At 43.1% G+C, this 15,224-nt stretch overlaps 1 pseudogene; it reads right to left on the bottom strand.

The window, feature by feature from the left end:
- Nucleotides 1-1,148: 1,148 nt before the first annotated feature.
- LOC122444760 lies at nucleotides 1,149-1,597 on the bottom strand (annotated as a pseudogene).
- Nucleotides 1,598-15,224: the final 13,627 nt, after the last annotated feature.

Raw genomic sequence — 15,224 nt, 5'->3', positions numbered from 1 at the left:
TTTTCCCATCCTTTCCCTTTTCACCTTTCCATGTCCTTAGGTTAGTGAGTACTACCTGTTTCAACTCTCTGACAAACTCTGTGTCTCTTGCCCTGTGTTTTTCCTCGTGTTACTTCTTCTAGTGGCCCCTGCTCATGGGCATCCTATCCTGGTGAAAGACAGGCACCCTGGACAGCTCCTTTCATGCCAGTGTAATTTCAGAAGGAATGTATTGAATGTTTCCTTCCCATCCTGATGTTTCTTGAGATAGTCTTGCTTAATAACTATAATTTTTTCTATATTCTCTTTTGCCATGATTTTTAATTCTCCAAGAAGTTTTTTTACTTTATTCTTTTGATAATTTTTTTTTTGTCATATCTAATCACTCTTCTAATTTCAAATCACTGTTTTTATTAATGGAAAAAAAGGAAAGAAAGTCTTTGGCTTCTGTTAATGCCTCACTATGTAAATTTAAATGGATCAAATTGTATTTGTATTTTTGTATATGGTAATTTTATTATGAATTGAGTTCAAGTACTCTTTTTTTTTTAAATGTTTTTACCAGTTTTCTTTTGGTAGGCTAGTATAGAATCCTGTTGACAAACTCAGCTGAGTAGAAAGTATACATTTTTATCATCTGGAAGATGCTGAAATGCATGTGAATAAAAGGATGAAGTAAAATTGTCCAAAAAATCTGTCAAGAGACAAATCCTCTCATTTCAGTTAATTTTTAATTTTTAATTTTTTCAGTTAACTTTTTATAGATAGGTATGCATTCATGTGGAAGTCTGTGGTTTAGATAGAAGACATCTTGATTTAGGAGCTACATATTATGTTTTTTTTTTCAGTTGAAATTATGTTATCAGTATGATCTGTGGCCTTGAAATTTTCTAAAAAATCCTGTTACTGTTTTAAGTAGTAAGTTGCTAACAGTTGTGTTTCTGTATCCACGTCTATAATGACCTTTCATGCCATTCCACATTGTTCACCTTGGACTTTTTTTTTTCACATTAATACAATATTTATTTGCTTTCCTTCTGTCAAACCCTGAGCCCACCACTGTCCCCAGGCTGCCTGGGGAGTTACAGGAAAGGGAACACACAGGGCAGACACAGGAGAAAGAACTGTGGGAGGTGGAAGCAGCTCCTTCACATCGTGAGGAAGATGAGCTAGACCACCATCAGGCCAAAGAGCCCCATGGCCTTTGAGAGGGCCAAGCCCACGGCGCAGACGAGCTGCTGTTTCAGAGAAGGGTTCCTGGGTAGCAGTGATGACGCTCCCGCACACGGTCCCACCTCCAGCCCTGGACCCAGCCTCCCCTGCTCTGGCCGCTCCAGCTCCAGGGCACTTGGCTTCTGTGTCAGAGCCCCGTGAAATGGCGCTGGTTTGGAAGCTGCGGCTAGGAATGAGTGAGATGGTCCGCGGACCCGGGGCTGCCACGCTGCCGTGGCCCTCATCGGTCAGTGTCTCCGGTCCTTCACCACCGCGGACAGTGATCACTCAGCAGGCGGGAGGTTCTCCCGATCAGGGACGGGGTGGAGACGAATTCGGCGCAGGCGTCCATTTTCAGGGGATGAAGGCCCAGGGCCTGAGAGCTGCTCCCCCTGCAGAGAAGACAGAGGGGCAGGGAGGAGGCTCACCTTGGACTTCTTTCAAGTTTTCTTTAGGAGCCCTCTGTCAAAGGACTTTTAATGTTCTCCATATTACTTAACTGTTAGATGCTTAAGCCTCAGCTACTGAGCCCAAGTCTCTGAGTTCAGGTGCTTCATGTAACATTTCTAACCTTGATCTGAGTCGAGTTTCTCAGCGTGTCTGTGACACAGTTTTTCTTCTGTAAGGTGGGAACAGATTGTTCTTTAATGAACTATTATATTGATGACAGGTTCTTGCCTGTAACTTACTTGTTTAATGTTTAGAGTAATCATGCAGTAATTTAGAGCAACAGAAACCCTTCAAACACTTTGGGTTTTTGCTGCTGTTCTCAAGGTCATAACTGAAAATTTTGACCTTTCCATTAAAAGTGCTGTGGCTTCATCATCTCTGAAGACACCACTCATGCTGTACCTCATCTGGATAATGAATTACACTCACTGGGTCCAACGTAATACCTGACACTTCTGTATAGCCAATACAGTGTTGAGTTTTATTTATATATAGTTCATGAATTTTGAACAATGTTGAAAAGTCCATATTAATTGGAGGATCTCATAAGGTCTTATGAAAAAACATAAGAAATTAAAATTAGAGATCCATAATTTCTTCAGATACCCCTGCATGGATCTGTTAGAACACATACTTCAATCCAGTCAATTCTTAGCCCTTACTCCTTCTTACTATCCTTTCTCTTTTGCATGAAAATGAGAACTTTTCATGGCCCTTTTGGTGACATGTGGTTTCATTTCAGGAACAACTGACCTCTGAGGATGTGGCCATCAAATTCACTCAGGAGGAGTGGGAATTCCTGGACCCTGCTCAGAGGGCCTTGTACAGGGATGTGATGCTGGAGACCTACAGGAACCTGCTGTCTGTGGGTGAGGATGACTTCCTTCCAGAGCTGCCGTTGGGTATCTGCATTTTCCCTGTGTGCCCCTTGGGAGGCCCTGATGTCTTTCATCTGAGAGTTCTGGTGACTCGGGTATGACACAGCTTCACAAGGTTAAACTGACCCTCTTCAGATGCTGTGTCTGTCTCATGTCACATGTGAGGTTGTCCCAAAAGCTTAATTATGTCCAAAGCTCACTGGCAAATGTTAAAAGAAAAACACCAAGAAACCCAATTTCCTATTTTCTACGTTTTGACTTTTGACTCAGTGTTTAAAAAAATCCACAGCACTTTAGATTTCTTTCTTCTGATAACCCTGAATATCTATTTCTTTTTGCTTGATTGTTTACTTTTTTTTGACTGCACCATCCTGCATGTGGGATCTTAGCTCTCTGACTAAGATTCACACCTGAACCCCCTGCATTGGAAGTGTAGCATCTTAACCACTGGATCACCAGTGGAGTCCCAGAATTTCTGTTTCTGATCTGAATGTTATCTCCACATTGGAGCACGAGAGAAAGCTCTAGACAATGGGGAGTGATGTAAAAATAGCCAAAGATACAACGTATAAAGAAAAACCAGTATCTCAAAAGGGCTGTTTTTTTCTGGTTAGGAGTGGGACAAGCTGGTGGATTGGATCCTCTGTGGTTGTTACTTAGGAAGATGTAAGGAGAGTGGTAGAGAGGTCGTCTTTTTGATCCTAGATCTGACAAGGGGAGCACATGTGAATCTCGCCGGCTCTTAGCTTGTCATCTGTAGGTCAGGCGCATGGTCCCATCTCAAGATCCTGTAATGTCTGACCTCATGTTGTATTATTTTTACTCTTGTGCTGCTCTACCCAGTCTGGGAATGTCAACTGTTCCCAAGGTTACATTCTCCTTACTTTGTATCATTTTACTTCTTAAATTTCTTTGAAATATATTCCTGAGGATCTGAAATTTTATCTGGTTTCCTTGCTGTGATAATCCACCTATGTTTAATTGGCAGCCTCTGGTGAGTCTCTGTGGAGTGGATTTACTAGGTAACAGAAAACTCTAATGGAGATACTATTCTTAATGTTATTTTCTTGCTCTGTTCAAAGTCACTGCTTGAAGCTATCCAGTAGAGTGGTCAGTATGTTCTAGGATTATGAGAGAGAAAGTATCACGAAGGCTTGATGCATCTTTCCAGGTTATTTTCTGGCTTTGGAGGCTGTGTTTCATTCATTTCACTTTCTGATATATTATTATTACTGTATAGAAATGAGGCAGTTTTCTATATATTTTGTATCCAGCAAGTTTAGTCTGTTCATGATGAGGTCTAGTGTCATCTGGTGGCACCTTCGGGATTTTCTGTGTGTAGCATCATAGTGACAGTTTTACTTCTTTATTTTTTTTTAATGATCTCATCCAAAGGGAGACTTGCAGACTTTACTCTCCCACAGGCAGCTAGGGTCCGTGCTGACCCAGTGGCAGCCTGAGCCCAAGAGGGCCACACGGCGGGCAGGGGGCACCGCCGCTGTGCCTGAGGCAGACCCGAGACTACATGGTTGATTAACAGAGGTTATGAAGACACTTAGAGTAAAATCTGTCAGTTATGAAGAAGTGCAGGTAGTACAACAGGGGTGAGATGAAAATCAGAAAGCATTTCAACAGAGGTTGATAGAAGCTTTTACAAATATAGCAGGGGCTTTTCTGGTGATTCACTGGGAAAGAATCCACGTGCCATGCAGGGTACATGGGCTCCATCCCTGATCCAGGGAGATCCCATGTGTCATGGAGCAGTTAAGCCTGGGAGCTGAAACTACTGAAGCCCAGGCCCCAGAGCCTGTGCTCTGAAACAAGAGAAGCCACTGCAGCGAGAAGCCCATGCTGAGAAAAGCCCACACAGCAACAAAGACACAGCATAGACAATATATATATGAGTGTGGATGCCTTCCCCCTCGAGGGACAGGCCCTTTTGGCTATGCATTTCATAGCCTACCCAGCCACAGACATCAGGAACGAGATTCAAACAGCAACTGCTGTTCCTCAGACCCCTATGAGCTATTTCCACCAACTGGCTTATTTAGTTTTCATAATAGGGACATGGTTGAAAAGGCTGAATGCTCCCAGAGAAATACACAAATGGCTGAAATGATGCTTTTAGCTTTGTCCACACAGAGACCACCGGAGGGGAGGTCAGACTTTGCAGGCCAAGCTGGTCATGGTGGACCACAAGGCCCACAGGTACCCAGACCAACCCAGGGTGCCCTGTGTGTGCAGAAGGGCATTGGAGGAGAGATGGTGGTGGACTTGCCCGTTTACGGACAGCCAGCGAGGTGGAGGAGGGAATGCCCCCGACACCTGAGACCCATGGGTGGAAATCAGTTCTGACTTTTTATTGAACATTTAAAACGAAATGAGCACCTCCTTGAAAAGTTAAGTGTTTGGGAATGGAACGGAGCATTCAGAAAGAGATGTCAGGGCTAGGGAGTGTTTTGTTATACCGTCTAATTTAAACTGTAAAATCAGATTTGCTAATTTTTTTCTTTCTTTTTTGACCACATGATGCAGCTTCCAGGGTCTTAGTTCGCTGAATAGGGATCGAACCTGAAACCCTGCAGTGGAAGTGAGGGATCTTAACCACTGGCGCATGAGGGAATTCTCCAACTTTACTAATCTTGATGAAAGGTTGTTGGTGAATGAAAAGATCACTCAGAGCTTTCGTGTTATAAAGTTTTATTAAAGTATAAAGGAGATAGAGAAAGCTTCTGACATAGACATCAGAAGTGGGCAGAAAGAGTACCTGCCTCCTAGTCTTCAGCTGGATGTTACATAGTCACTGAAGTGAAGTGAAGTCGCTCAGTTGTGTCCGACTCTTTGCGACCCTATGGACTGTAGCATACCAGGATTCTCAGTCCATGGGATTTTCCAGGCAAGAATACTGGAGTGGGTTACCATTTCCTTCTCCATATAGTCACTAGCAGTCTGTTAATGAAAGAAAGGAAGGTCTTAAAACTCAGAATGGCACAAGGCCCCTCATCCATAAGATGCATTTTGGGATAATCTTGGCACTAGATGATTCATCCCAGGCCATAAATCTTGACTTGAATCTTGTAGAAGGGCAGATTACCATACACATAGTTTTATTTACATAGATTAGGGGAACAATATCTGAGTGTAACATACTTGTTTGTCAAGTAGATTCTGAGCCTTTAGGTGGAGTCTGGGGTAAATGCATAGTACGTTAACATAGCTTAAGACAAATATTTCCATAAGAGAAATGGACTGGTTAACTCAACGTTTGAGAATAGTTAGCTTCAGGTGAAACAAGGTGTCGTTATGGCAACACAGTATTTTAAGAGAAAGCACCTTTTAAATTTGAATAGAGAAGGGGAAAAAATATGGCTAGTTTGTTTCCTCCTGCAGCTTAAAAGATATAAAAATGTCTGACACTTGCAGCCTACTTCCTCCATTTGGAGACCCCTGGCCTTCCTGCCTGTTACCCTCTCACTGATTCAGTATTTTCTTAATGGAATAAAGTAATAAATTTTGGATTTTATTAACAAGTACACACCTAAAATTGATAAAAATCACATTATGATTTTTAAAATAGATTTATTTCCTGACTGTATGTGCATTGCTTCAGTGTCCTTTCCCTGGCTCTGGCGAGTGGTGGCCACTCTCTGGTTGTTGTGCGCATGCTTCTCATTGCAGTGGCTTCCCTTGCCTTGCAGCATAGGGTCTCGAGTGCGCTGGCTTCAGTACTTTTGTTGCAGGAAGGGGGACCCCTTCCAGGGCCTGAAACTGGGCTCTTGTCTAACACTTGGAAATGAATTGTCCGAGGAGACACATGTGCTGACAAAGCAAGAGATTTTATAGGAAAGGGCACCCGGGCGGAGAGCAGGAGGGTCAGGGAACCCAGGAGAACTGCCCTGCCGCGTGGCTTGCAGAATTGGGTTTTATGGTGATGAGATTAGTTTCCGGGTGGTCTTTGGCCGATCATTCTAATTCAGAGTCTTTCCTGGTGGCCCATGCATCACTCAGCCAAGATGGATGCTAGCGAGAGGGATTCTGAGAAGTGGATGGACACTTGGTGTCTCCTTTCGACCTTTGCCGAACTCTTGAGGTTGGTGGTGGTTTATTCGCTCCGTATTCCATATCAGGATCGCCTGTCATAAAACAACTCATGCAAATGGTTACTATGGTCCCTGGCCAGGGTGGGCGGTTTTAATCAGCATGCTTCTCCTAACAGTTTCACCTCGTGGGCTCCAGAGCTCTGGCTCAGGAATTGAGACTCACGGGCTTAGTTGCCCCTCAGCATGTGGGATCTCAGACCAGGCAACAACCCACATCTCTTGCATTGCCAGTGGATTCTTTACCACTTATCCGTAGGGAGACCTACATTTTTTAATTTATTTTTTCCACATATTTTTAAATACAGGTATTTTATAGAGATTGGAAGAAATCTTCTGTATGTTATTTTCTGCTTGTATTATTTTTATTTTTTTTGAACTAGAATAAGATAATGTTGAGAAGTTCACTGGTAGTAAGTACAGTGCCTAAGAAATGTGCCTGCCAATGTACGGTGCATGGGTTCCATCCCAGGTCCAGGAAGATGCCTCAGAGCAGCTAAGCCCATGGGCCACAACTACTGAGCCTGTGCTCTAGAGCCCGAGAGCCATAAGTATGGAAGCCCGCACTCTCTAGAGCCTGTGCTCCAAAACAAGAGAAGCCACTGCAGTGAGAAGCCCCGTCACTGCAGCTGCAAATAGAGAAAGCCCACTCACAACAATGAAGACCCAACATAAGCAAAATAAGTAAGCTTTGAAAAAGCTTGCTTTGTTGACAAAGGTACTGAATGAAGAAGTAAAATGAAAGAATAGAATGGGAATGCACTCCAACATTCTTGCCTGGAGAATTCCATGGATAGAGGAGCTGGTGGGCTGCTGTCAGCGGGGTTGCAAAGAGTCTGGCATGAATAAGCAGGTACACACAACTTTCACACACAGCAGATTGAGCTCTGAAAAGCAAATCTAACCATCTAACTTTCCTCTTGCAGATTCTTCAGTGACTTCCAGTAGTTTTTGGAATAAAGTCCTAAATCCATAGCTCTTGCATAAAGTAGCTTCTGCCTGGAATCACCCCATTTACATTTCCTGTGTTCCCCTCACAGTGGCTGACTTTCTGTTCAGTAAATGTCTTCCTGCCTCAGAGCTGGCACTCAGGCTATTCTCTCTGCTTGCAACAGTCTTCCGTTTCCCACTTTGCCAATCCTAAGTGTTTCTTCCTCACACAGACCTTGTGTGATTTCTCAATGTAGGTTAAGACTTTCTGTTTAATCTTGTGTTAGCACTGGGCCTGTGTCAGAGCACTTATTTTGATAATAACATTAAAATTGTGGACGAAATTGGTTGGCTGGCTGCTAGATTGTAAGCTCCGTCATGTTCACTGCTGTATTTCAAGTTTCAGGTGCAATGGTGACACTGAATGAATTTTGATAAAATGAAAGAAAAAAAGATAACTCCTCTTGTTTCAAGCAATTGTGTGTTTCCACATGCATGCATGAATGCATGGACATGTAGCTCCATGGTTTTATTACAAAAACATCATCTCATAAATAATGGTGTTTGCTTTGTAGAAGTTTCAGTTGTTATCTTAAGTGTATTTCATGGCGTTAAGTTTTTTGTGCATCATCACATGAGTGATGTAACTTGTAGTAAGACTATTGACATTGTGTGGGTTCTGATGGGAGAGGGTATGACCCTGTATCGTGACCATTTATGCTCTTCTATTGTATTTCAGCTTCCTTGAACTTGTTTCAGGTATTCTCAGGGAACTTTCTGTGGATGCTCTTTCCTTCTCTGGTCGTTAACTGGTTGATTCTTTAGGTTCAGTTGTCTCTCCCAACCACCTGAGCTCAGGTGCTGTTGCCTCATTTCTTAACTGTTTGATCTGTGTGATTTCTTAGAGTGACAGAGTTTTCTCCCCAGTAAGGTGGACACAGATCTTTCTCTAACGTGCTGTTATGTTGATGACAAGTTCATCCGTGTGACGTCTTTAGAGTAATGCTAAGTGTGTAGGACGTGCTGAAACACCTGTCGTCAATGTGATGATGTCGTCATTATCACTATGTGTGTTCTTTTAAAGTCACTGTGGACTTTATCGTCTCTGAAGACACCAGTCTGGCTGTAACTCAACTAGATATTGACATTATGTCACTCAGTGTGTTGAATGTAACACTTCTGCATAGACAACCCAGAGTAGGTTTTAATTTGTGTATTTTTCATGTATTGTCCACATACGTGACAAATTCATGTTGATTGCAGGAGATCATAATGTTAGAAAAAAGAGGAAATTAGAAATTCGATTAGAGACCAACAGTTTGCTTCAAGCAGCTTTTAATGGATCTATCAGAATATTACTTCAACTGAATTGAGCTATACCCTCTCTCACCTCTTCTCATTTTGTGTGAAACTAAGAATCCTCCTCAGGGTCCATTGGTGAAATGTGTTTTCATTTCATTTCAGTTGACCTTCACGGATGTGTTCACAGATTTCACTCCTGAGGAGTGGGAATGCCTGGACCCTGCCCAGAGGACCTTGTACAAGGACGTGATGGTGGAGACCCTCAGGAGCCTGCTGTCTGTGGGTGAGGATCACTTCCCTCTGAAGTGGGGATCTGCCCTGGGGTACCTCTGCATGTTCCCTCTGTACCTTTTGAGAGCCCCTGTTTTTCCAGGCAAGAGTACTGGAAAGGGTTGCCATTTCATTCTCCAGAGGATCTTCCTCACCCAGGGATCGAACCCAGGTCTCCCGAGTTGTAAGCAGATGCTTTACCGTCTGAGCCACCAGGGAAGTCCTCTGTTTTTCTTGACTAAGCTCAAGACCTTGTTGACTCACACATGTAAAACTTCGTGATTGGCATCAGGAGTTTAAACTGTCTTTCCTTCTGGTGACCTGCCAATGTGTGATACACAAGGAGTTTCTCCACAGCTTGAGCATTTATAAAGCTGATTTCAAACTTTGAAATATCCAGTTGCCTGTTTTCTAGCCCTGTGTTCTTGGTTCAGTAGTTCTTAGATAGAAACTATGTCGGGAGCCGCCGGGACGCGCCCAGGCCGTGACAAGGTCATGGGATGAGAGAGGAACCTGCAAGGCAGCCCTTCCCCTCGGGGTTGCCCCGGGGGCCCAATATGTCCCCTTTCTCTTTCTGTCTTACTGATGTTGGGTTTTCTATTAATTCTTGGGAATGTAACATATAGTGATCAGGCCTCCCTGGAAAAGCCCAAGCCTATTAAGAAGGATCCCCTAAGGCCGAGGCCTACTCTGCCTCCTCAGCATGGGGAACCTTATGACTAACCAGGAATGAAAGGCCTGTTCAGGTTTGTGGCAGAACATCCACCACGCAAGTGGCGTTATGCTTGGGCGGGCATCAGAAATGCTCATGACTGCTCCAGCCAAGACACGGCCATACACATTGTACCAAGTCAAAAAGGAAAAGGCCACAGGCATAGATTGGCTGCTTGCTTAGAAGATGATAATGTTCTAGATTAAAAAAGCATAGAGGCATTGAGATTCAGAAGTAGATGTACCATAGGTTAATGTTCTTTGGTCAAGAGGATTTTCATTGTTGCTATTTCAGTGCTTCTATTTGTCCACTGTTTCCATTCCCTTAATAAACATAGAATATTCCGGGTATTTTTGTAGAATTAGAAAATGTGTAGCATAGGATTTCAATAGAAGATTTATATTAACCAGCCACACTGCCAGTACCTGATATTAATAGAGGTGTTTTGTTGCTTCATAGTTAAATATTGTAGACTGAGGTTTTGTGGTCTCAGGTAAAGAAAAATATCAGGGTTTTCACATGGTACTATTCTCAGAAATGTCAGACATGTTTTTTTATAACCCTTCCCTTGTATTGTGTTATTGTCCAAAGAATTTATATTATGTTTAGATTTTATGGAACATTGTTTTTGGCAGAATGAAAATGTTAGGCCATTGAGGCAAGAAGACTAATGTACGGGGCATTCAAGGAAAAACCCTGTAATTGGGAATGTTCCAGATGAATGCATATGGGGAAAACATGGGGAAGAAAAAATATTGACGGAAACATGAAACCAATATCTGATGTAATATGAGGTGACTTACGGGAGGAAGTAATGTTTATTCTATAAAAGCTGAGCTGTCCAAAAAATAAAGAGCCTTTTCGTCCATGCAACCCTCCTTGTGTGTCCGTCTGCTTCCTCGCTGACGCCACTTATCCCTTGGGTACTCGTGGACCCGCTGGGGCTGGACCCAGGCAGAACTAGATCCCAGCTGCATATGGTAACGTATGTTATACTGTTCCCTGTGCATTCAAAAGGAGGCAGATGGTAAATTCATTGAGAAGTATTTTTCTGTTGGTTTATAATGTCCTCACTCCTTGGCTGAAAAAAGAGCTGGATTCTACACCTGCCAATGCAGGAGACCCGGGTTCGATCGTTGTTCAGGGAAGATCCCACATGTCACAGAGCAGCTACACCTGTGTGCCTCGACTATGAGCCAGCACTCAAGAGCCTGGACGCTGCAACTACTGAGCCCACGTGGGACAACTCCTGAAGCCCGTGCAGCCGGGAGACGCCGCGCGCGGCAAGTGAGGAGCACGAGCGCGGCAACTGCAGCGTAGCCGCTACTACAGTTGTGAGAAACATTTTAGTGCAAATCTCGTGTGTGTGACAAAGCCTTTAGTCAGTGTTCAGGCCTTATAATTCAGAGAATTTGTACTGTATAGAAAACATGCAAGTGAAATGAATGTGGCAGAGTTTCTAGTGCATGTTCAGCATGAATTAGGCAGTTCATACAGGAGAGAAACCCCATAAATGTTATTTTTGTGGCAAACCCTTCAGTCACTAGGAAAGACCTTGCAGATCATCTGAGAATCCATACTGTAGCGAAAACTTACACATGTAGAGAGTGCAGTAAAATATATCAGCTTTTTGATCCTCAGAAAATTCAACCTGGAGGAAAACTACACAAATGTGTTAGGTGTGGGAAAGGTTTGATACTGTGTTTCGGCCTAACCCACCATCAGTTAATTTTTTTTTTTTATGATATTGTGATGGTTTTTGCTGTACGTCATGAATAGGCCATAGGCGTACATATGTCCCCTCCCTTCCGAACCCACCTCTCTTGCCACTGTATCCCTCCAGATTGTCCCAGAGCACTTGCTCATCCATTAAACTCCCACTGGCTCTTTTACATATGGTAATATATATGTTTCAGTGTTAATCTCTTAAATCCTGTCTTCCTATTTCTTTTGTTTTTCTCAATAGTTTTTCCTTAGCGTTACTTTTTGTATCCACATGTTATGACCCAGATTTAACGTTTAATTTACATTTCTTTCCTGCCTTACACTAACAAACACATAAGTCTGTGGGTTATTTTGAGACTTTTGTAACATTAAAATGCACGTAGACAATGACAGGGAATATAGTAGGTGCCTGTAAATGTAAAGAAAGACAGTTCCGTTAGGACTTGAGTTCAGTCAGATAATACACATAGAAATAATTATAAATAGTGCCAAGTTGATAATTTTGGGGGAAATAAATTCTAGCATTTTAAGACTTTATATTTGACAATGTGCTTTGTTGTCCACAAGTGACAGATCTTTCAGAGACAGACAACAGAGACATGAGAGAAAATATATTACAGTTTTTCAACAAAAAGTAAATTGCCTAATCACCATCAAGTGATCATGTAGTAACTTGACATTCCATTAGATTGAAGTATTTGCTTAAGTATTATACATTATGATGTAAACAAGTTTTTCTCATATAAGTTTTTGAACCTTTGTCATCAACTTTTATAAATAAGAATGCATTTCTCATTAAAAGTTTTTTTCTCTCTTTAATAAACTTTAAAATTTATTTTTGGCTCTTAAGTCTTCATTGTGCTGGCTTCTTTCTCCTTTTGTAGCAATTGGGCTGTGAATTCTTCATGTAACCTTGGCTGGGGTATGGTTGGAGACTGGCGTTTTGAAGGTTCTTTTGGTCGGTCCAGAGGACTCAGTGTCTGTCTGTTCTATGGGCTGAGCTGAGCCTCTCTTTGCTGCACGTGGGCTTTCTCTAGCTGCAGCAGCAGAACCGACTTTCTGGTTACTTGTGTGCAGGCTTCTCATTGCTGGGGCTGCTGCTGTTGCAGAGCACAGGCTTTGGAGCACAGGCTCAGTACTTGTGTTGCTCGGGCTTAGTTGCTGCGAGGCACGTGGCATCCTCCCACACCAGGGATCAAACCCGGGTCCTGTGCATTGGCAGGTAGATTATTTACCACTGCACCACCAGGGAGGTTCTACTCAATGTCTTTTAACTGGGCGCTATGCATGTTAATACACTGCCAAACAAAGTTGGGGTCATCAACCAATAACTGGGAGATCTGAAAACCAGGAGAGACTGCCCCAAACTTATCTGGACTTGCTGAAGAGGTGGATGAACCCAAGAGACCTTTCCTGAAATCCCAAGGCCAGAATGTCCAAAGCACAGCATGGTGCCTGCTTTTCTCAATCCTGCATTCCCCTCAGGGTGCACTTTCGCTGGGCCACGGCAGTGACTAATAAGCTTGGTACTTGAAGAAGTGGAACGTCAAGACATTTTTCTCCTTAGAAGTGTTAGTATGAAGTAGCCCTTTCTAAGAGTTGTGCGTTTCACATTCTAGATTATCATCACTGCACAAAGCCAGTTCTTGTTTACTTAAACAGCTTAAATTAATTCTAATTGTTGGAATATTCCTGGGTTCAGCTAGTAGGCCAGATCTAGCCCCACCCCACCAGCACCCCACATCAACCCCCAACCATCCCCAACCTGGCCAGCAGACCAGGTTTCAGTTCCCAGGCCTCGGAATCACTTCAGCCTCATCAGCAGGACTCCAAGTACAGTTTGGTTCCGTCGCTCAGTCATGTCCGACTCTTTGTGACCCCATGGACTGCAGCACGCCAGGCCTCCCTGTCCATCACCAACTCCCAGAGTTTACTCAAACTCATTGTGTCGCTGATGCCATCCAACGATTTCATCCTCTGTCGTCGGACATGCAGGACTCCACATGTTATGCCAAAAGCTTTTTTCGTTCCATTGCGATTATCCCACAGAAGTTTAAAGTTTTATTAAAAGTGTTTACAGTTACTTGAACTAATGAGCAATCAGTGGTGCAACACAAGACTTGAGAGACCAAGTACTCCTTAACCCTGACAAGACACCTCTGGAACCAAAGGGAGGGAGAAGCAGGTAGGTGTTCGCTCAGCCTGGCCCCGCCCTTCACACGTCACTCAGTGCTTGAGCTTGACTTCGGAGACAAAGATTCGCCACTGCGATGAGAAGCCTGGGCACTGCAGACTCACCTCCATGCAGTGCAGCCACAAGCAGAGAGAGCTGGTCACGGCAACGAAGGCCCAGCATAAACAACCAAAGAAGCTGTGAGAAGGAAACAGCATATTAACAGACTTACTGAAATATATTTGATTCATTTTTAATGTCCCAAAGATGCCAAAATACACATGAACAGGAGAAGGGAATGGCCACCCACTCCAGTTTTCTTGCCTGGAGAATCCCATGGACAGAGGAGCCTGACAGGCTACAGTCCATGGGGTCCCAAAGAGTCTGACATGACGGAGCCAACTGAACAACAACCTCCTCACATAGCAGAGTGAGTGCTGAAAAACAACCCTAAATCTCTAACTTTCCTCCTACGGATTCTTAAGTGCTGTCCAGTTGCTTTTGAAATAACATCCTCAGTTTATAGGCCTTGCAGAAATCAGCCTCTACCTGGCATCATCCGATCTTCTTTCCCTCTGTTGCAGTCACACTGGCTGGTTTTCTGTTCAGTAAATATCTTCCTGCCTCAGAGCTGGCCCTCAGGCTGTTCTCTCTGCTTACAAAACTCTTCCATTTCCCACCTTGCCAATCCTATGTGTTTCTGCCTCACAGAGACCTTGTCTGATTTATCGATGTAGGTCAAGACATTCTGTTGAATCTTCTCTTGGCACCAGGCCTGTTTCAGAGCACATATAACAATACTAATGTTAAAATTATGGATCTAATTGGGTGGCTGGCTGCTAGATTGTAAGCTCCGTCATGTTCACTGCTGTATTCCCAGTTTGGGACACAGAGTTGATGCTCACTAAATTTTGATTGAATGAAAGAAAAAAATAAAGACAACTCTTCTTGTTTCAATCGATTGTGTGTTTCCATCTGCATGCATGAGTGCATGGATATATAACTCTATGATTTTATTACAAAATCATCTCATAAATATGGTTTATGCTTAGAGCAGTTGTATCTGAACTGTGTATTCCGTAGCCTTTAATTTTTTCTACCTCATCACATGAATAATGTAAATAGTAGTCAGATTATTGACATTGTGTGCATTGGGGGGATAGAGGGGATGACCCTGTATAGTGACCACTTATGCTGTTCCATTGCACTTCAGCTCCCTTGAACTTCTTTCAGGTATTCTCAGAGAACTCTCTGTGGATGGTCTTTGATACTGTTACATAACTCTTTGATTCCTTAGGTTCAGTTGTCTCTCCCAACCACCTGAGCTCAGGTGCTGTTGCCTCATTTCTTAACTGTTTGATCAGAGCTATTTCTTAGAGTGACAGAGTTTTCTCCCCAGTAAGATGGACACAGATCTTTCTCTAACGTGCTGTTATGTTGATGACAAGTTCATATGGGTAAAGTCTTTAGAGTAACGCTTAGTGTGTATGAAGTGT

This window comes from Cervus canadensis, chromosome 7, assembly GCF_019320065.1.
Source record: "Cervus canadensis isolate Bull #8, Minnesota chromosome 7, ASM1932006v1, whole genome shotgun sequence".
Lineage (NCBI taxonomy): Eukaryota > Metazoa > Chordata > Mammalia > Artiodactyla > Cervidae > Cervus > Cervus canadensis.
This window is presented reverse-complemented; position numbering and strand designations above follow the sequence as displayed.